Source organism: Thermobia domestica, chromosome 8, assembly GCF_964235325.1.
Source record: "Thermobia domestica chromosome 8, izTheDome1.hap1.1, whole genome shotgun sequence".
Classification (NCBI taxonomy): domain Eukaryota; kingdom Metazoa; phylum Arthropoda; class Insecta; order Zygentoma; family Lepismatidae; genus Thermobia; species Thermobia domestica.
This window is the reverse complement of record NC_137461.1, coordinates 104270431-104293970: the sequence shown is the minus strand read 5'-3', so window position 1 is coordinate 104293970 and position 23540 is coordinate 104270431.

The following is a 23540-nucleotide window of genomic DNA, read 5'->3' as shown; positions in this document are numbered from 1 at the left end:
CCTAGAGGGAAGTGATACGATAAGGGTATCATTGACGGCAGCCATCTTGAAATCCGCCATTTTGAATTAAAGTGAAGATTTGAAAACTGAAAACCATAGCATGTGGCACCAAATTTTAATAGTAAATTTTCCCCAAAAGCCAATGGTATGCTTATTTTCGTTCTATAGTTAACCAATATGAATTTATGACTCTTCTAATGTGCACGAAATGTCCATTATTCGATCTTTCAAATTGGCGACACTCCTAATTTTCACGCATGTTTTAAGATTCCAACTGGCACTTTGCAATTGTTTCCATGGCTCATGTTTTCTGAATTTATTACATTTTTTAAAGAGTTTCGATTTGTCAGTTCATGAATAGTGTTGGGATAAGCATCCAGCAATCTTTCTGAATTTTGAAGACTTGTCATGTAATTATTAATTTCCTAGGCAGTGTAATTATTTATTTTAACCCAGAGTACATGAGGAACCTATGGACCTATGTGATGTAAAGAAATACAAATGAAATTGTAAGAAATTGGTGTAACACGAACTCAAAATTATCATGAAATGTAGCCTACATGTTGCGCAAACGACAAACATTATTATTATTATTTTTAAAAATAAATACAACTTTAAAGGAACAGCAGCAATGACAGAAAATATCAAAGAGACATAATATGACTGTTCCCAACACACTGTTTGTACCGTGAACAAAATATGAAAACAGGTAACTTGTTTATAAAGAGGTGTAACTTAATCGAGTTCCCGATCAATACTGATTATAAATCTTACAAACATGAACCATCGACAACAATCGCTAAAAAACGGATGACTTTTTTTTGTCTGACTAGCTAAAATATTGCCATAGAAAATAAATAAATACATAAATAAATACATAAATAAATAAATATACAATAAACAAATAAATAAAAGAAAACAAAAGACCATTGATTTACACAACAATTATATTTCGTTTCCTTTTTTGAAGTGAATTTTCAACTTATTTCTCGTCTCATCTACTATCCATTACAAGCTATGTCTCCGGTATTACCTGAATGAAAGTTGGAGTTCTTTCGTTCTGCGATGATTCATGTCAGTAAACGAGTTTTTGAAGGGCAGGTATAGGAAATAAATAATTACATTGCCTATGAAATTAATAATTACATGGCAAGTCCTCAAAATTCAGAAAGATTGCTGGATGCTTATCCCAACACTATTCATGAACTGACAAATCGCAACTCTTAAAAAATGTAATAAATTCAGAAAACATGAGTCATGGAAACAATTGAAAAGTGCCAGTTGGAATCTTAAAACATGCGGTGAAAATTAGGAGTGTTGCCAGTTTGAAAGATCGAGTAATGGACATTTCGTGCACATTAGAAGAGTCATAAATTCATACTGGTTAACTATAGAATAAAAATAAGCATACCATTGGATTTTGGGGAAAATTTACTATTAAAATTTGGTGCCACATGCTATGGTTTTCAGTTTTCAAAACTTCACTTTAATTCAAAATGGCGGATTTCAAGATGGCTGCCGTCAATGATACCCTTATCTTATCACTTCTCTCTAGGCATACTATGTATTACCGAAACCTTTATCGACTTATTATCATTAATACGTGGGTTAGAAGCGGAGGTAAGGGACTTACGCACATAGTAAGTATAAACAATTAATATGCATGTAACTTTTCACCAAATAGGCGCATCTTAAAACTAACTTCACCATTGTCTTTTTGATTAAATTCCAGCCCGAAATTATGTATCATATTACCCTATTCCCATTTAAAAAACTTGACCTTAATTCAAAATGGCGGATTTCAAGATGGCTGCCGTCAAGGTCATACGTACCATACGACTTCCTCCTAGGCCCTATATGTATCTACATGGTTGTTCTTTCATTATCACTCTGTTTACAAAGGGTAGTAAGGGACTTCTGCAGTAATCTCTATTAACCACACCACAACCTTTAAAAATTATTAAAAAATAGAAAACATGCACCATGGCAAAAATTTCTGTCATCACAAGTAATGAATACATGTCCTCTATCAGCAAGAAAAATTTCATTGAAATCGGAGCCGGACAATTGGGTGATGTCCCTTGTAAGTAAATCCCCCAAAAATAAAAAAAATCCAAATTTTGTGGAGTTTCATGGGCAATTGAAAAATCTTCCCTTGTTATTTATATAGCGCACCTTCTACACCTAAAAAAATATTGGGCACTTCTTGTGGGGCTACAATGATTTAATGATTAAATATGGCAAGATTGTAGCCTTCCGGAACTAACTCTCAGAAAAATTACCAAAAATGAATATTATTTTGTTTTTTAGGGGGTCTGATGCGGGGATGAAGGAATTTCTCATGTTATTTAAATGGGCCTATTTTAGGTACTTAGACTTAGAATAAAAACTTGAAATTCGGTCTGCTTATTCGTTTCCTATAGGATTATTTAACAAAATCATGAAAGTAAAAAATTCCCAACTTCAGAGTAATTGTATGGGGAACTGAAAAAAAATATTTTACATGTTATTTAAATAGGACATCTACACCCCAAAATATTTAGGCACTTCCGGTTGGGTTGATACGTACAAGATGTGAGGCCGTAGGTGGAGCAAACGCCGGGGTCTCGGGGCGAAACCCCCCAGCTAGCCAAAGGCTAGTCCGTAATATAAAATAAGAGAGAAGTATATTGTTAAAGTTCTAGTTTTACGTTTTACACTTATATGTTACATAGGTTAGAAGAAAGCAGTTTATCTATATTATAAAAGAGAACGCACAAATCCTTTGTTAGCTCATCACGCTAATACGGCTGAACCAATTTCTTTTATTTTTGGGGGGTTATTAGGATTTGGACCCTAGATGGTTTTTATCATATCACTTTAATTTTTAATTACCAGTGTCTTGAGATAATTGACCATTCAAGTGTCCATACGTACAAATCCTTTGTTATTAGTTCATCATAGGTAAAAATAAACGTATTTATATGCAACCCGCATGACCGTGTCACTCGGCGGGTTAACATAAATGACAGGCGCTATAATGTTAACATTTACTGCAATTTGAAAGCGAAAAAGTAAAAATTATCTAAGTAACAAAGTTTATTGCGTTCCGGGGTGACCGCAGCGAAGCGGGGTGAACGCTGCTAGTAATAAATAATAATGAAAGGAATTGATGGAATGAGAATATGGTGGTAGAAGAGAGACCTCGCTGACATGATATTGTTCACCAGAAATCCACATGGCCTGGGATTGAAGCTAGGACCACTCGCACTAGAGATGAACGCTCCACTACTTTTTATTTCTTAAATATGGACTTTCAACAGCAAATTACATCTCTATGAGTAACAAGAATCAAATATATAACAGACATATCAAGAAAATTAGCAACCCTTTGTTTACAAATTGAAATTGGAAAAGACTGAATACGTAACAAAAGTTGGTGGACGTACAACGATGCATTACCATTAAAATCTGTATTTAAAATAACATCCATAGTTTTGGAAAAAATAAAATAAAAAAAATGCAGTTTAAGGTCCCACAATTATACCCTTTAGCCTAAGGAAGACGATGATTAAGGCAAGTGAATGATTATGGAAAAATTGATGGAATGAGAAAGTGGGAGGAAAGGGAGCACCCTAAGAAAACACACGGACACGATGTTGTCTACCACAAACTTACTTGTCCGGGGATCGAACAAAGGATATCATACATTAGAGGTAAAAATGTTCTGTTTCCCATGTTTTGCTATTGAATGAGCCACGCGAAAATTAGTACAAATTGCTATTGCTTCTTCAGCGTTTACTTTGTCAAAAATTGCTGAGGTTCCAACCTGCTTTTCAACGATTAATATTTTTCTAACCGTAGTGTTCTTGTAAATTTGGAGTAATTCTGCGAATGTTTACTCTCAAAAAGTCGTTTTATATTGTATTCTTTGAGGACTGATATTATTTTACTGCAAATTACACATATTGACTTATTCTTATTGCTTGATTCAATCACGAAATAAGATCCCTATTGTTGTTTAATTGTTCTGCAATTACTATCTATCTTTCGTTTCTTTGTCATATTTGTACAATTTTACTTAAAAAGAATGTAACTGCGAATTAAAATAACATTACAACCCGGGATTCTGAATAAATAGAATACATTAGTTTTATCTATTCACAATTATACATGCTGTATTTTCACTAGGAATATATAACTCCGCTTTTCATATTGCACTTGTCGCTCCGAACTCAAAATTTGGAATTGTCCAACTCTCAGTTTTTCTCCCGTATTTATACCATTCGTCTTCGGTGCGTAGAACATATTTCTATTCGAAAGCACTCGAAAGTACTTGAATCTTCCAGACATGTGGCCAGGCAGCAGAACTTTTCCAGAACATGCTCTAGTTCTGCTACTCGCTACATGATGGCACTGTATACTTCGATTAATCAAGCATAATTGACGTTTCGCGCAATTCCACCGATCCTCCTAAGATGACGCTGACGCCACAGAATATTGGTCTTATAAACTAGGTAGGTTTTGGCTCTGGGTACTTATTGGAGAAGTCAGTTTGGTCTCAGGCTAAAAAGTTTTGAGAACCCTACTTTAGCGCATACTTAGGACCAATTTGATAAATATTGATTTGTCGTGAGAGTATATAACAATCAGAGCTAGGAAAGCTTTTCTTCAATACTACCTCAGATTTCAAGCACTGGTCTCACTCGCATTGCACAGTGATCGTTTTTTTCTTTTTTTCGGGAATGGTTCAATTAGACTATAAATACGAGAAGATAGGCAATTTATTCGCTCTTAAAAGAGAGTAGGTAACATAAGAAGAAAACGGAGCTAAACCCAATATATGCGAGAACAGGTTTTTGTCGAAATCTCCCTTTTCTGAAGATAGAATGAGTTAGGAAGGAAACGACACGCAAATAAATGGTTTTCTTGTGGTGAAGGTGATGAATAACCCTAAGACATTTTGGAGAAGTAGACAAGAGACGAAGCAAGCGAAAGAGAGAAGAAAGAAAACAAGAAGGAAAAACAATGACATTTTCCACCTTTTCTTTAGCAAAGGAAAGAAGAAAAAGAAGAAAGATTTGGGAGGTCACGTGACGTGACGTGGAAAAATATTGTCCTCTTTTCTTCACCTCCCACTTCGTTCTTCTTTTTTCCCCCTTCCTATAATACCACTACCTCTCCAACACAGTCCAACACTTTCCTCAATCCCAACTTCACATTTCTGAAGTTTATTTTTTTTTATTATACATTTTTTGAAAGCCATCTCACACTGTAGAGTGGCCACAACTTTTCTCAAATAACATATCTCATGTTTTCGAAAAAAAACGAAATAATAATAATAAAAAAACAAGAATTCACATGAAAACTTTTCCTCCATCTCAATGCATGAACGAGTTTAAAGAAACACCAGAAAAAAATGAACTATATATATGCACAAGTGTGTTAAAATTGGTGTATACATTTGTATGATTTGCTGTCGTACATTAGAGAGTAATATGTGCAATTCAGAAGAAGAAAAAAAACTTTCCGTGAAGTTTCTAAAACCTTGCGATCTTTCACCTCATTTTTCCCTTCACTTTGTTTGCATGATGTAGTAGAAAAGAGAAACAGAGTTGACAACTCATGTGTGTTATCACTATTTCAGTTCCTTTCAAAGCTTTCGTAACTTTGCGCATGCTTAATATTTTATAATATACTAGCAGCGTTCACCCCGCTTCGCTGCGGTCACCCCGGAACGCAATAAACTTTGTTACTTAGATAATTTTTACTTTTTCGCTTTCAAATTGCAGTAAATGTTAACATTATAGCGCCTGTCATTTATGTTAACCCGCCGAGTGACACGGTCATGCGGGTTGCATATAAATACGTTTATTTTTATACCTATGATGAACTAACAAAGGATTTGTACGTTATGGACACTTGAATGGTCAATTATCTCAAGACACTGGTAATTAAAAATTAAAGTGATATGATAAAAACCATCTAGGGTCCAAATCCTAATAACCCCCCAAAAATAAAAGAAATTGGTTCAGCCGTATTAGCGTGATGAGCTAACAAAGGATTTGTGCGTTCTCTTTTATAATATAGATTGAAGAAATTGATAGAATAAGGAAAGTAGAAGAAACTCGAGAGAATCCATGGATATAGTGTTTGTCCAGAACAAAACTCGCTGTGCACAAGGTGGGATCAAACTAGGAACTCCACGTAACAGAGATGGGAACTCTAATACTAAGCCTGGCGTGGGAGACCCGGGTTCGATTCCCGGCGGGAGCTCATGTGGTTCGGATTCCAAGTTAATCAGTAGGTCCACGTCTCATATAGCCTCGCTGCTGAAAGAGACGCTAAACTAAAAATCAACTCAACTCAACTCTAATACTAAGCCATTGTAGCCTAACACAAACATGGCAACGAAGCAGAAAACCCAAATGTGACAGAAAAATAGCTTAAATTAGAAGTGTAAAAAGAAAAAGTTCATTATGCTCAAGAGACCATACCATGAGAGTTTAGCAGAAAATTAGATTTCAGTATGGTCCAGAATGGTCCGAAACAACTGTAACATAACAAGATATGACTGCATCTTACTTTGAATGTTCTTCTGGAGTATTTAAAGCCTAGCATCTGTCACATTTTCCCCAAAATGTAGCTACTATAATAATTTCAGTAACAACTTTATAACAGAAAAAAGATGATAAAATGCAGATCTGAATTCATAGTAATCTTGCCTTATTCTTCCGAGTAAAGAATCTATGTTCAGTGTTGAGTAGTAAAGATTTTCCTGCTGCTCTATTAAAGTTAATAGCATCACATGAATCTACCTTACATGATTGTAATGAGAGTACCACCGTTACTCCGCAGGATAACTCTTGACAGAAAGCAAATTTCCGTATTTCGTTTTTTGCAATAGTGATCTAGAACAATAATCTCAACTGGGTTCGCTTACAGAGAGTAACGATGACTTTAACGGTGGCCATCCATATCCAAGGGCGCCGATCCTGGGCAGGCCGGGCCCTTCCCCCAAAGCTCATGTGAGCCCCCTATTGTATTTATGTATAAACAATATTTGGCATAATTTGAATGCAATTTGTCTTAAAATCCTCTTATACATACCTTCTGCATCTGAATGCCCACCAACCCAAAAAATTTAGAGATAAATCGGTGCCGTTGTCCATATCCTATTTTCTACTATTAAGATGAAGGTGCACAATTGTAAAATGCTGTAAGTTATAGACCTATGCATCCTCTAGAGGTTGACATCTACCAGATGAAAATGAAATTTCTAGACGTGATCACTTTTATTCCCTTCGAGCGAAATATATTTTCTTTTACAGGTTTGGATGTGGAAGGAATCTGTGCATATTGAAGTATTTTTGCTTCTAATTTAATTATGCTATGATAATGCCAAACACGGGTATTGGAAATATAGTGTGTGTCCGGATGAAAATATGCGAATAAGAAATTTGGATAACTGGAGAACTAATAGTGATAGAATCGTCCGGTTTTGTTTTTCGGAAAGAGAAAGACATGTAACTTTATGCCCAGAGCGCAACAGGACTTCACGTATGTGCATTACTCGTGAGCAAAATGGCGTCTTTTACTATTCATCAGAAGGTGAAGTAATGTTTTTACCACTTAAGAATTCAAGTCCCCTGTAACCGTACGGAGAATATTTAGACAATACAGACAAGAAGCACCAGATCGTCATTGTATTATCAGATGGTACAAACAATTGCTGGAAACTGCTCTGTGTTGATAACAATTTCCAGAACAATTGGATTATTAGAGGAGGTCCTATTCAATGGCCCCCGAGATCGCCCGACTTGCTCGACTGGACATTTTTTCTTTGTGAATACGTAAAGATTTATGTGTACCAGACCCAAGTTCAAGATTTAGATTATGTCTAAGACAAAGAATTATCGCTGCTTGTGAATCCCTGAGACACTTCAATCAAATGTTACCCAACACCTGGAGGGACGTTGAATCCCGCCTTGATGTTTGCCGAGCAACAAAAGGGATACATATGAAGGAGCACTGAGGTGAGCTGAGTGACTTTTTGTCCTGGATATAATATTCTATTCTTTCCGCTTTCCGAAAAACAACACCGGACAATTCTATCACTATTAGTTCTCGAGTTATTAAAATTAATATTATTATTATGAAAATAATATTCTCGGGTTATTAAAACTTCTTATTGATATATTTTCAAACGGTCACACTGTATTTGTCAGAAGCTTATGCTGTTTGCTGAAATCTTCAAATATCTCAATATTGTATATAAAGGAAATGAAGAATAAGAACGTATCTTTATGTCGAAGAGAATAAAAGTTTTAAGATAACTTATTTTTTTTCCACCACATAGTGTATAATCTCGTTCAAAAATTGCTCATCAATGCCTCTTTTGAATACTATCTTTTAGTAACTGTACAAAAATAATGACTTTAAATAAATGAAACGTCTACCTTTAAGCCCTTGCCTCTGTTTTTAAGGCTAAGAAGGTGGATTATTAATAAAAGCGAGTGACTATGAAACAAGGGTGGAACGAGAATATAAGAGGAAATGGAATATACCTTTTTCCTTTAAAAAAAAAAAGAAAAAACGGACAATGCTGCCCACTACAAACTCACATAACTTAAAATCGAACGAGGGCCCCCTGAATTTAGAGGTGAGTGTTCTGTCTCCTGAGCCACTGCATCTCCTAATTTGACGTAAAGATCTCATGTGAACAAGAAAAACATCCATATTTGCTTGATTTAATTCCTTCATATCTACAGGGTGTCATAAGTTTCCATACAAGATAACTAATGTTTATTTTTGATTTTCCAGGTAGTAAGTCTTCATACAAGATGACTAATGTTTATGTTTTACATATTTTCCAGATAGTAAGTCTCCATACAAGATGACTAATGTTTATTTTTCATATTCCAGGTAGTAAGTTTCCATACAAGATGACTAATGTTTATGTTTTACGTATTTTCCAGGTAGTAAGTCTCCATACAAGATGACTAATGTTTATTTTTTATTTTCCAGGTAGTTGAACCAAAGTGATTCAAGCGAAAGAATGCCACTTTCGAAGGAAGAACGTATTGACATCATTCTGTTGGCTGGTAGTGGTACCACGCGTCATGTAGCACGTGCATTCAATGAAAAACACAGAAGGCATATAACCCATAACACAGTGGCCAAACTCATTCAGAAATTCAAGAGGACAGGTTCTGTGGCAGTCGAACCTCGATGTGGAAGACCGAAGATTGCAACAAATGAAGTTATGTCAACGATGGTGCTGGCAGCGATGGTCATGAGTTCTTAAAAGGGAACCCGACGCTTCTCTGCAGAAATTGGTATCAGCCAAAGCAGTGTCATGCGTATCTTGCATACTAACAAGTGGCATCCATTCAACCTACGAATGTTGCAGAAGCTGTCAGAAGACGATCCTGATTGCAGGGCAGAGTTTTGTGAATGGGCACTAAACATGTACCATAATGATCATGATTTCGTTAGTACCATCCTTTTTTGAGATGAGGCAAATTTTTAGTGGTGAGGTGAACAGGCAAAATGTGAGGTACTGGAGTGATACCAACCCACATTGGATGTCTGAGTGCAAACAGCAAGGTGCAGCGAAACTCATGGTGTGGTGTGGGATATGGGGTAACAGGATTGTTGGCCCTTTTTTCAATGAAGGAAACCTTAACGCCAAAGGTTACCTTGACATGTTGAGAAATGACATCTTCATGTCAATCTTGGATGAGAGTGGGGACTTCCCTGCATTTTTCAGCAGGATGTAGCACTACCCCACTACGGCATTGAAGTGCGCCGATGGCTGGACCAGCAGTTCTCTGGGTATTGGATCGGTCGACGTGGTCCGGTGGAGTGGCCACCAAGGTCACCAGACCTCTCTCCCATGGATTTTTATTTGTGAAGCCACCTGAAATCGATTGGGTACCACGAGAAAATTCGGGATTTGGATCATCTTAAATAAAGAATCAGTGCAGCTTGCAAACAAGTAACAAATGCAACATTGACAAATGTTCGTCGGAATTGGTTGGAGTGACTGACATGCAAGGGAAACATATGGAACATATTTTATAACTGTAGTGTAGTATTATCATCATTTGTATGGAGACTTATGACTCACCCTGTATAGATAGAATAGAGGGAGACCTTCTCAAAGAGATCTCTGGGCCAAAGAGCCACATCCCCATTCTCCCCCATAAATCAATCTATCAATTACTGAAAGAGAGATGCGTGACCAGTTTTTAAAACAAGATTATACATCAAGAGACTGAAACATTCGCTAATGTTTCTCATTCCATTGTCCAATTTCAAATGTTCTTATATATTAACCACGCTATTATAGTAGCATCAAATCTTGACCCTATTTCATCTGATAATTCTGTGTGTGGAATATTGTATAGAATGGGCTAAGCACTAGTCATATCACTATGGACTTGGACGGAATCACGTAGTTCTTACCTTGTTCGAAGGGTGACACTTTAATAGCACAGTCTACATATCTATATCCTATTTGCAAAAAGCAGCAAAATATCGTATAGAGCAGAGTTGTGCCTCATGTTTCGCTAGGGACGATTGACGGCAACCGAGTCACTTTTAATATTAATAAAAATCTCGTATTTGTATTTAAATAACTGAATCAGTTGAAAGCAAGAAAAGAATTAACAACATTGCATTTGTTTTAACACACACTTTGTTTATAAGTTTTACATTAGAATTAAGTTGGAATTTATGGTGCACTACTAGGAAATTTCTCCACGTGTTACTGTGGGGTAATTCATAAGTTCCCCATTATAATTACATTCGGATTTATTGTATACTAGTATTAAATTCCTCCACATGTTACTGCGAGTAATATTTTGCATTTCTCCTTCTGTGTCTTCCAAATAGAATTCTTCTGAACAGAGCTCTTGTGGGCTTCTAAGTGAACTCCTCTTCCCACCCCTTAATCAATCATTCAACGAAAGATCCCAGACCATAAAAACAAGACTATCAACACAGTAAAACATTCTCTCATTCTATTCCATTATTATTTCTTAATTGAAGGGGTAATTTGGATAAGGGTATATCGACCTATTTCCAGTAAAATGAGATATACATATTTTCTGCAAGTTTGAGCACGTCCGCATATGTCCAGGTGGTGTTAAGGTAATATCTCTGCTCCATAGCGAAAGCCTGTCTTCAAAAATAGTGTGTGAATACGTTGGTTAGTTGGATAAGGGCGTTTGTTTTTCTGTTCTCCTGAAAAAGTGAAGAATTGCTAGTTACGCCCTTATCCAAATTTATCCAGTTATTGTTCTTTATATGTTCAGGTCAACTTTCAAATTGTCAAGAAAAAAACTGGTAAGGCACGTTTAGGTTAACTATCAAAAAATACTTACACCAGGGCGCAAAATTTCCGGTCGCCAGGTAGCTATTGGCGACTAGAAATTTAGAGCTGGCGACCAATGCTCAGTAGGAATGGTTTTTACCTTTACTCACAGAGCCGCGCAGTTTCTATTTTGCACGAAAATAATTGTCACTGACAAGTGAGTGAGAGAAAACATGGAATATGAAGTCTTAGGAGAGTGAGAAGAATATACTGTAAACTTTTGTTTTTTTCTTTATTGACGTTGAATGAGATTTTAAAAAAAGATTTACAGTGAAAATGTCAGTATGAGATTCCCAAATTTGCTCCCAATTGTCACATTATTTGCAGTTTTAGCTATGAGTACTACTTCATGTGAGAGAGGCTTCAACAGTCTCAACAGAGTTAAGACTGCCTACAGGAATTTACAGAAGACTGACACACTGGATGATTTGCTGACTATTTACATCAATGCCCCTTCACTTAAGGACTTTGATCCAAAAACTGCAATCGACAACAGATACTTTAGTGCGGAGAGAGAGAGAGCGTTACACAAACGTGAAGTGTTAAGATAAGATACTTTTTAACATGTAAATGAATTGTCCAATTCAGAATTGATTATCCTGAATCAAATTGTCTGGTTTTGAAATTTTATGCCCTAATTTAATCTCTTTCTTTGTCAAGCCAAAGGCAGGGGGAAGGGGGACGTCTCTTAATTTATACGTGAGAGATACTGGCGACCATCATTTTTGGATTGGCGAGTGCGTCTGACTTTGAAATTTTGCGCCCTGATTTACACATATGTTATTTTAAATGGGAATTCTAAATATCAAATTTCACTTTTCTAACCTTAAAGAATTCCGAGATATGGGCATCTTATTATAATAATTGCAACCTTAAATTCTCCCTCTCTTTCTATATCAAATTTACAAAAATCCTTCCTTGGTGGCACATACTTTACGTCACATTTCACATGCACGGTCCAACTGTCAAGTTTCTAGCTTTAGCAGTTTGGAGATAGACGTTGATCAATTAGTCAGCGTTTCTCCTTTTATATGGTGCTGGATTTGAAGGTTTGTGTTCATTGATGAATTGAATTCTTTAAAGAATCAGTAATTACTTATTTTAATTGGGGGTCGGATGACGTACGGCCATGGTTATCGAGAAACAATTATGTACGTGTCGCTATACGCTATTGTGTTATGCTATATTAGATATCAGTGTTTCTTTCAGTTAAAAATGTTCCACGGGGCACATTTAGTATTCGGAGGGCCATGGCTGGCACTTTATTGTTATATTATACACGTATTCGTTTGGTTACCTCCGGGGAGGAACTCTCAGAGCTCCGGGGGGCAGTGCCCCAAAAAAACATGGCTGGAAGAAACAATATTTGGCATAAAGTCAATACACTCTTCTAAAAGGAACTGAAGTCCCTCAATACTGTTTATTATTGTGTTTAATAGTAATAATATACGGTATAATATATTTTTATTACTATTATTAATATCAAGCTTAAAGGGCCCATGAATACTTATAACTTACAACTATGAAGCCATAGAAACAAGCAAAAACTTAATAGAATATACTTATTTAATCAATACATAAGCAACAAATTTATTGATGTGGAGGGAGAATGGATAATATGGCCTTTACTTGTTCATAACCTAGGAGAAAAAGCTACGTCTAGACAAGTCATGTAAAATACAAAGAACTTATGGAAGGAGAATCACGCAACGATCTGAAAGGTAAAATACTTAGCAGTTTTTCTTGCTTCTCTATATTTAAAAGATGGAACATTCTTCAGCACATTCTTGAGTTTTTTTTAAGACGGTTTTCAAGTTCCCTTGTTTTACATGTTGAAAGGTAGAACATAAGTGTCTACTGTGCCACGCTTAGTTGCATGCATGGAGAGCATGCCCGCGACCGTTCGGTCTATTTAATGGACGGTTCCGCCAAACAAGGCACCCCGCCCGTAGTTCCTCAATACGCTATTGATTTTGCATGCACAATGTGCACCGTCAGAATTTGCCCATTAATTCTGACTCGCCTAAGCGATGTAACCCCCATTCACTGGGAGAGTGGGATACGCCCACTGCGCGGCCAAACCGAAGTCCTGAGTGTCTACCAGTAAACCTACTGTTTGAGGCAGAGTGCTAGGGAGTCAGTCCTACCATGCTCTGCAGGCATGGCGCCCGAGCGTTATAAGGCAAGCTCACCTCCCGCCCGTGTTCACCGTTACCCAGATTCCTGGGATTGGCTCCCACAAGCTACCGAATCCCACGGTATGACTACAGCCCGGCAGAGTCCAACCCAATCCAGGGCCCCAGGCAACGCCCGAGGGGGCTTGTTCAATCCCGGCCCTGCCTACCTCTATCGTTCAACTGGCAACCGCCTTATCGTGCAGAGGTACCACGCACAAGTCGAGATACTCCCGTATCTCATCCCGGACCCAATGGTACGTGTTAAGTCACCTTTTGAGTTTGGTGCCGGCCCATATCCCACAGAGTTTCCTCCCTTTAGCAGGATCATAACCGTTACCCAGATTCCTGGGATTGGCCCCTACCCCACCTCCGTTTGGTCCCTCTGCAGGCTGGAATCCGACACTCCCCTTCCCCGTAAGTTCGTTCAAACAATACGGGACTTCCTCTAGTTACGGTAGAGGTACACCGTACATTACCAGAGCCAATGACTGATGTAGACCGTTTGCTCAAGGCAGACATTGTCATTTGGGAGCCGTGTCTTCCCTGCTAGGCCAGCCCAAACAATACGGGGCTACCTATCTTTAACGTGTTTAGGTACCACTTACACGTTGTAGCTAAGCTACTTGTCCGAATCCCAATAGTACGTGTAAGCCACCATTAGAAGGGACACCCACACCCTTCCTTCGGTAGGGCCGTTCAAACAACACGGAACTACCTCTTCTTACGTGAGAGGTCAACCGTACATTACTAGACCCAATGGCTGATGTAGACTGTCTACCTTTAAAGACAATGGCCATTTGGGAGCGGCGGCTTCCCTGGTAGGGTCGTGGCTCCTGCACCCAGCTCACACTACTGGGACGAAGGAGTGACCCACTTCCTCAGCGCTCCTGAGTACAAGTATGCGTTAGGATACTAGGTATCCCATCCCGGACCCAAGAGAACGCATTACACTCTCTTTGAGGGCAGTACCTACATCATCCTCCCTGTAGGGCGCTGGATCCACCCACACTCTTGGACACACCAGCTACCCACTCTTTTTAGCGTGTTGGGGTACCACGCAGCCTTATCTCCCGGACCCAAGGGCACGGCTTAGTTGCCCATTTCGGGGGATACCCGAAGGCTCACCCCCGCCGGTAGGTACGGCAGCCTAAGCTACCTACCCCACTGAGGACTTGATGAGGTCACACGTACTCTCCCAGACCCAATGGCACGAGTTAGTCGCCCATTTCAGAGGATGCCCCCCCCCCAGGCTCACCTCCGCCGATAGGTTGTTGACACTGCAATGCACACGCTGCCATATGACAGTTAAAGTACCAGCAGCGAGTAAGATACGCAGTGTCTCCTATCTCCCCCGTGCAATTTCCGCTCCCGGAACCAGATGCGAGAAAAGTAAAGAAACACGGGGTCCCTCCCCCTTTCTCAGCACGGGCTTGGGACCGGCCACCCAAATATTAACTTATATATATATATATATCTATATCTATATCTATCTATCTATCTATCTATCTATCTATCTATCTATCTATCTATCTATATATATATATATAGATATATATATATATTACTTATTCAATTTATCGTGTATTCAATTAGTATTAAGAGTAACGCCAACGATATCCATGTGATTTTCTCGGCCATGTTAAATCCTGAAATATTGCAATACTACCAAAATGATTATAAAAGTAGATTACAGTTTTATTGTTCTTGTAATGTCCCAGGACTTGATATAGCGTTAATAATGAAAACATTTTTGTCCCACCAATCCTGGAATATTGCAAACACGCCAAACCATAATAGGTCGTTTAAAAATACTGACTCTTTTGCGCACGAGATGGTGTTAGCGTCCCAAATCACAGAGTATATCAGCCGTGAGAATAGAGACATATAAACGAGCATTTCAGTCTAACATCGTTTGACAGATGACACCTGAAGCTAAGAAGTAAGTGTTACATGTATTAAATTTCTTGTATGTGCTGCAATAGATAAACAGAAACTTTCCGAATAGTGTTAAGCTTACAAGATAGACCTAACTACACATAAACATTCTCATATATAAGTTATATAGTCATACTGCAAACAATTAAGGCCTAATTATCAAAATATAGCAGTGGACGTGTACTTTAATACTAAATACGATTTTCACTTAATTTGACATCAATATAAACATATACATAAAATTTAAGCAATATAAACGAATACTTAAAATATTTCTGTGAACGACATATAAACGAACATAATAATGCACAGTGAACACAGTTTGCTTCTTTTAATCTAAATTTTCATAGTACCATGAGTCGGTACCTACTAACGCAACCAACAGATCTTATTAATCTTCCAACAGTAAAGTTGCACGGTAAAGATGAGTGAACTAACTTTCCACTAAACTTCGCTACCTTTTACAATTTTATTTTGATAAAGTTGGAAATGCTGCGCAGATCCATGAAAATATTAGCACTGTTTATTTGTAATATATGTTAACAACGACAACAGCAAAAAAAAAAAAAAAAAAAAAAAAAAGATTGGTTCATTTGCTTTTGTTTTGGAAATGTTGATGATGTCTAAGATGCTTCTTGCAGTGGGCTGCAACCAATCACAGAAATAATGGATGAGATTCAGGCAAAAGTCGAGGAAGACCGACATGTACGCAGTCATGACCATTGTTAAGGGCCCAAACATTAATCATCAAACAGTATTGAATCATTTGGAAAAAGCTGGCTACAAAAAGAAGCTCGGCATTTGAGTGTCACATGATCTGGCTTAAAATCATTTACTCGATCGATATTTCATTTGGGAATCTCTAACAAAATGTAATTAACCACTTGTGAAGTGGTTGATACTACAACAATGTGCGTAAAAGATCGTGATCGAAGTCTACAGTCTGTGGCAAAGCCCACACTGATACCCAGGAAGTTATCCTGTGAGTTTGGTGAGTGTACAAGGGCAATGTGCATCACGAGTAATGTCTTTGGGCGAATAACGAAAGACCTGTGTAATTAGACAATTAGCGCGAGTATATATATGCCTAGCAATTCAAAAGAAACAGTCATAACTGGTCAATAGAAAGGACGTCATATACCACGTTGAAAACGCCAGACCACATACATTTTGAAAACCCATCAGAAATTGAGATAACTTGACTGAGGTGTTTAAATGCATTCACAGCATATCCCAGACCTAGCATTGTCAGACTATCATTTGTTTCGGTCTCTGACAAACTCTCCGAATGGCGTTATGTTAGTTTCAAAAGAGGTCTGTGAAATAACATGATTCCATGTGTCAAAAGTTTTTGACGGGAAAACACAGAAGTTCTATACCGACGGGATTATGGTGTGAAAAATGGCAGGTTACCGATCGGAATGCTGCATATGTGGATTCATAATGCTTGTTTCGAATAACAATAAATGTGTTCTCAATTTTGACCTCCAAATCTTCAAAGTTTTTCCGACAATCTGATGTTTCAAAAAAATTAACTTACAGCTGTGTTACTTTTGCTATTTATACAGTACTTTGGAACTTAGTAATCATATACCAACTGGTAGTTTCAGTAGTAAATCCTAGGATATTGCAACACTACGTAAAAATATTTGCAAATATCACCTTGCATTTTGTTATTTTTGCAATACATTCTGGTATATTCGTAATAAGGGCAAACTTTACATTGTAAAAAATTTCATAGGTAAATTTACAAAAAAACGGTGGCAATCTGTTTACCACTCCTCTATGTAAATCAATTTGCACCTATAAAGTAAAATTACATATATAAAATGGTTTAAAATTACATTTTTATGAATAAAAATATCATACTTTTTTTTATAAATTTACTGTAAACTTGTAAATAAAACAGCAAATTATGTAATTTAATGAAAGGAAATGTATAAAAAAACTTACAAAATTAAAGGTAAACGATTTTACATTGATGTTTGACAATTTAATTACAATTTTTTTCAGTGTAGGAGATATATTAAACCCTGGAGTATTGCAAATATACTAAAATATATTTAAAATGTTATTATGTTTTCCATACTCTAGGGTTTAGTATTCCTGGCACAAGCATTTGGATAATGTATGTACTATTATCGATTTAATGCTTCTAACATTATCAGCATTAAACAAAATAAACCAATTGTGCATTAACTACAATGATCTCCAAAAAATGTACAGACTTATTGATTATATCTAGGATTGCACGTTGGTCCCGAACGTTGTTTTTTATTAAAAACTTTAGTACTTCATCATGTAATCGATCTAATAAACTATTTCAATTTGTCACTCTCGACAAAAAACATCATTAAATATTATATTACGAAAATTCTATAAAATAATTTCGAGACTTTCAATGGAAAATGCTTCTTTAATAATAATAGCTAGCAACACTGAATACAGTGGTCAATCAGTGTTTTAAGCTAGGTATTGATTTTCTTTTGTTGTTATTGAATATGTCATACACTTGAAAAAAAAACTGTTTCTTTTGCATTCTGTACTCTTTATTTCTTCAATTACTCGTTCATAAACAACTATAGAAAAAGTTTTTACAAGAAGCATCAATCTTAAGAAAATAATACAAGAAAAATGACGCTGAAAAATAACAATTCACGGAAAATAAACTCTCTTTCTCTCCCCCCCCCTCTCTCTCTCTCTCTCTCTCTCTCTCTCTCTCTATATATATATATATATATATATATATATATATATATATATATATATATATATATATATATATATATATATATCCTTCCTTCTCCTCTCCTCTTCTTCAAGGATTGCGGAGGTGAGGTAAATACAAATAGAAAACAACTTTAAAAATAGGTCAATCTTGGAAGTTTCTACATTTCCTAAGTTGTTCCTTGTCACTTGATATCCAATCAACAGTTGTCTTTGTCTATCGATCATCATTTCTTCTTGTAATATTTTCAACCCAACTGCTACTTCAATGCCTTTGTTTTCATGACAATAAAGCCCACTTATGTTATATTTCTAAACCATGTGATTGTCTTTCTACCTTTGCGGATGATACCTAAAAATACATCACCCTTTGTTGTGTAATCTGCAGATGATGAATGTCTAATTTGTTAGTGTCCAACACGTCTCCGATCCGTATTTTATATATATATGCTCAAAAAATGCGTTATATTTATCTTTTTTAATTACTCTGATAAAATATAACTCACAAATGGAAATGTCCGTATTTTTAACTGACTCCAAAGAAGGAGGTTCTCAATCATACCTGTATATATATATATATATATATATATATATATATATATATATATATATATATATATATATATATATATATATATATATGTTTGTTTATAGGTAGGTATGTTCGCAAATATATCGAGGACTGTTCGTCATACTTCGATGCAGTTTTCTCTAATCAAATAACCATTTCCAAGAAAAGTTCTTAAGTATAAGATATAAGAGAAACACAATTCATTATTTTTTATTTAAAAAATAATTTGTGTAGTGCGTGATTAAAAAACAATTATCCTAAAATATCCAGACTACCAAAAACTAACCAAGTGAGGAGCGTTGCATATAATTAAGGTTCTTTCTTTCTTTTTCTTTTCTTTTCTTTTCTTTTCTTTTCTTTCTTTTTCTCTGTCTTCTCTCTTTCTCTCTTTTCTTTCTATCTTTGTTATTTTTCTTTCTTTCTTCTTTTGTAGTCAGCTGCCTCTTTAAAAAGGTTTAACATTGTTTGGTAATTATAATTTAGGTCATTGGTGATGTCGTGACTGCTTCTAATTTTTGTTTACGGATCTGTCCAGCATTTGCGCTTTTACTAAAAAAAAAAAGTAAAATATAGCGTAGTTTTGCGGGAAGTTTACTCATCTTCATGACGCAATACTTTACGTCCGACAATAAGAATTTAAACATTTTTTCCACATCTACTAGCGTCGACCGTCGCTTATCAAATGACGTTAGGGCGTACCCGCTGCGGTGATTTGAAACAGTAACTACATCTCGTGCGGGGGCCACAGGGGCTGAGTGGTAGAGCGTTCACCTCCGGTGCATGAGGTCCTTGGTTCGATCCTAGCTCGTGCCAAGTGGTGGACAAACGCCGTGTACATAGGATTTCTTGGGGTTCTCCTGTTTCCTCCCACTTTCTTCATTTAACATGTTTCGTCATTTCTCATCATCACCGTCTCCTTTAGCCTAGCCGGCATAAACGTGGAACGTTAAATTTTAAAGATTTCATTTTTACCATCTCGAGCGGAAAAACGTCACTACTTTCTAGACTATCTGACATTTTGATGTCATTTTCACTAATGTAATTAGCTATTCCCAAGGAAGCTTCTTACCAAAAAGTTTTATATTTCAATAAATTTGATAATTAATTATTGCGCATTTGTTTACACATGTTTCGTAGGAATGCCCATTTTATAACAAGTTACTGTCCTGTCTTTGGTTTAGGTACTTAATTAATCTGCAGGAGTAAAGAAAAAGTCGACGAATTAAAGAACTTAAAAGAAAAATAATTGACTTCAAAAACGCACTAGAATGCAAAAATCAAAAAAATAATAATAAACAGACCTTTTAAAAAATACTAACAGGTAAAAAGTAATAAAAGCCCAAAAAACAGTAAATAGTAATAATAATGTTCTTAAAAGCAGAAAACAGTGCCTTACTATTATCTATATTTTTTAAAATTATGCCAAACCAAATATATTAATGCTTTATAAAATTACCATGGAAATAATTTTATATTAGGTATTAACTTGATAGGCTTGGCACGACTTCACAATATTTTTTTAATAGATAATAGTAATAAATTATAGTTTGCCTTTATTATTATTATTATTATTATTATTATTATTATTATTATTATTATTATTATTATTATTATTATTATTATTATTATTATTATTTCCTCCTTAGCGTTTTAATTATTTTATGCTCTTTAGTGCTTTGTTTTTAAAGTCCATTTATATTTTCTTTCAAAATATTTTTTTATGCAGACGCTTCCTTATAGTTATTTAGTTGCTTCGTTGGTTGAAGTTTAACGTCCTGTTTCAACACCGAGTCTATATAGGTCATGGCACTACAGTTTTATGGTGGAATCCGAACAACCGCAATGCATTCAAATTTCGAGACTCTACCACCGGGAATTGAATCCGGGACCCGTTCATCAAAGACGTGCGCGGTAACCATTAAACCACCGGAGAGGGCTTATGGCAGTGTAGTTAGTATTGCATACTATTCTTTGCTACGGAAAATCTGGGTTCAATTCCCAATGTAAATTCTCTTACTTCGGATTCTACGTTAAGGAACTTCGAAAAGGACACTAAGCCCCAAAATAGCTAACCAACGTATTTTGTAGAGTGAATTAGTTGTGATGATAACTTATGCTCGCTCACCAAGGAAGGTAGGGTGCAGCAGAAGTCACCTTTTGACTCTTAGTTACTACGTATATGTAGTAGACAACAGGGGTGGACTGGCTATGTAAAAAGGGCGCGGTCACATACTCTGGGAGGGCGCCGTCCATCTGAGGCTTTCGCTTGTATGGAATACCCTCTCCAAATAAAAGAAAGTGCCGTGGGCTTCCCTCGGAAAATTAGTACACAAAAAACAACAAAAGATTAAGTAGCTATTGCAGTTAATCATGATAGATTTATGCAAATTCAATATTTTCATAAACAAACAAAGAGACTTTGAGTACTAAATACGAGGCGTGTTTTTTAAGTAAGGTCCGTTTTGTTGTAGACACTAGTAGTTCGCGCGCATACCGCAACTAGCGTGTGCGTCGTGTACCGGCATGCCTCGGGAACAACTGTGCTCAGTTTCAACTCTGTAGCTGACCTGTACGGTTGTGTTCTGTGCTTTCACAATGTTTAAGACTATCAAGTCGCCCGCCGCGTGTGAGGTTCGCTCAGTTATACGGTTTTTGTCAGCAAGTAACCTGTATGGTGCAGAAATTCATCGACAGATTTGCGAAGTGTACGGTGATACTGTTATGAGTGCAAGCAAAGTGCGTAAGTGGGTACGAGAATTCAAAAATGGCCGTGACAACGTCCATGATGAGAACCGCTCTGGTCGCCCTTCTTCGATTACAGACGATTTGGTGGCTTCAGTTGAAGCGAGAGTTCGTGAGAACAGGCGCTTCACAATAACAGGTCTCTCAAGCGAATTTCCTGACGTGTCGAGATCAGTGCTTTACAAAATTGTTTCTGAACACCTAAAGTTTAGGAAACTGTGCTCCTGTTGGGTCCCGAAACTCCTAAAGAGGACCACAAAAACCAAAAATTTGAGTGTGCCATGAAGTTCTTGACTCGTTATCACGAAGAAGGTGACGGCTTCTTGAGTGAGATCGTAACTGGAGACGAAACATGGGTTTCGCATAACACGCCCGAATCGAAGCAACAGAGCATGGAATGGAGACACACACACTCGCCTGTAAAGGTAAAGGCCAAACAGACTCTGTCCCAGCGCAAAATCATGGCGTCGGTGTTTTGGAATAAACATGGTGTTTTGTTGGTCGACTTCATGAAACGAGGAACCACTATCAATGCAGAAGCATACTGCCAAACACTGTGAGAGGTTCAAAACAAACGACGCGGCATGCTGACAAAGGGCATTGTTCTTCTCCATGACAATGCAAGACCTCACACTGCAGGTCAGACCCGTGATTTGTTGGACAGTTTTGGCTGGGAAGTTTTAGACCACCCACCCTACATTATTTATAAAATAATTATGTAGCTTTGTTTTTTTTTAATGTGTTCAGAAAGGAAACTGTGCGCCTTCCCGAGACTAGGACGGGTCTTAGTCCCTCCCGAGGAGGGCGCAAAGGCACTGATGTGAGGAGGGCGCAGCGGCCATCGGGCCGGTACTTGATTATGGCCAGTCCACCCCTGGTAGACAAATATTTAGGCAATTTTTACTCACAGAAGGGTAAAAGCAACACCACACACACACACACACACACACACACACATATATATATATATATATATATATATATATATATATATATATATATATATATATATATATATATGAATCCTAGAAAGTATTTACCAAAATGTATTTTTAACATTTCTCGAATTTAAGGAATGGGCCAATGAGCGCCTCCCCAAAATTTAAAGCAGTACCTTAATGTATTATGACTTATGAAAGAGATGAAAGAGAATAGACTCCTGCCTCCTACACCCACGCATACAATCAGATAAGATATTAAATCGTTTCAATGGCGATAAAATAGGTAAAAGAAAACTTCAAATTTTAAATGTTTGGTAAATTTACATCCACGAAGGGGAACAAGATGGACCACTCAAGCGTACAGTTGTATATATTTGGATGCTAGACAACCTTTAGCAAATTTTGTTTTTTAACTATTCGCAAATTTAGGTACCCCTCCAAATTTAAAAGGGGTGCGTCAACGTACCCATATCATATCAAATGTTATTAGCATTTGTACACATACATATAACCATATGAGGTCATAAGGCCTTAAATGGTTAAGGCCTCAAAGAGGATAAAATAGGTAAGAAAAACCTCCGAAATTTAAATTTTTGGGAATTTGTTTAACTATGAAAGGGAAGGAAATGGATAACTCAAACTTACCGTAGTCCTATATTATCATACAAATTTTTAAATTAGGCAATTTCCAAAATTTAAGGGAATTGCAATATGCCCCTCCCAAAATTTACGGGTGAGCCAACGTATCTCTGCCAAAATTTAGAGGAGGTGATCTTATGCGCTCCTGGGACAGAGACCCAGGGTCACAAAATTTAGGCCATCTGTCGCTAGTACTCCTGACGGGCACCTTAAAAGTTATTGAAACCTAATTGATATTGAATAACGTATTTGACAAATTAAACGCAAAGGGAGACTTAAAAGCCACAACAGTCCTCTCCGTCGAGATGTCCTGTTTATATACCACACCTGTCCTCATCGGAACGATAGGCTATGTATTTATACATTACGACCGTCTCTAAAGGGTTAAAGTAAATTTAGACACTGAATGAGTTTGTAGAAGACGAAATATTGTATATACATATTGAAAT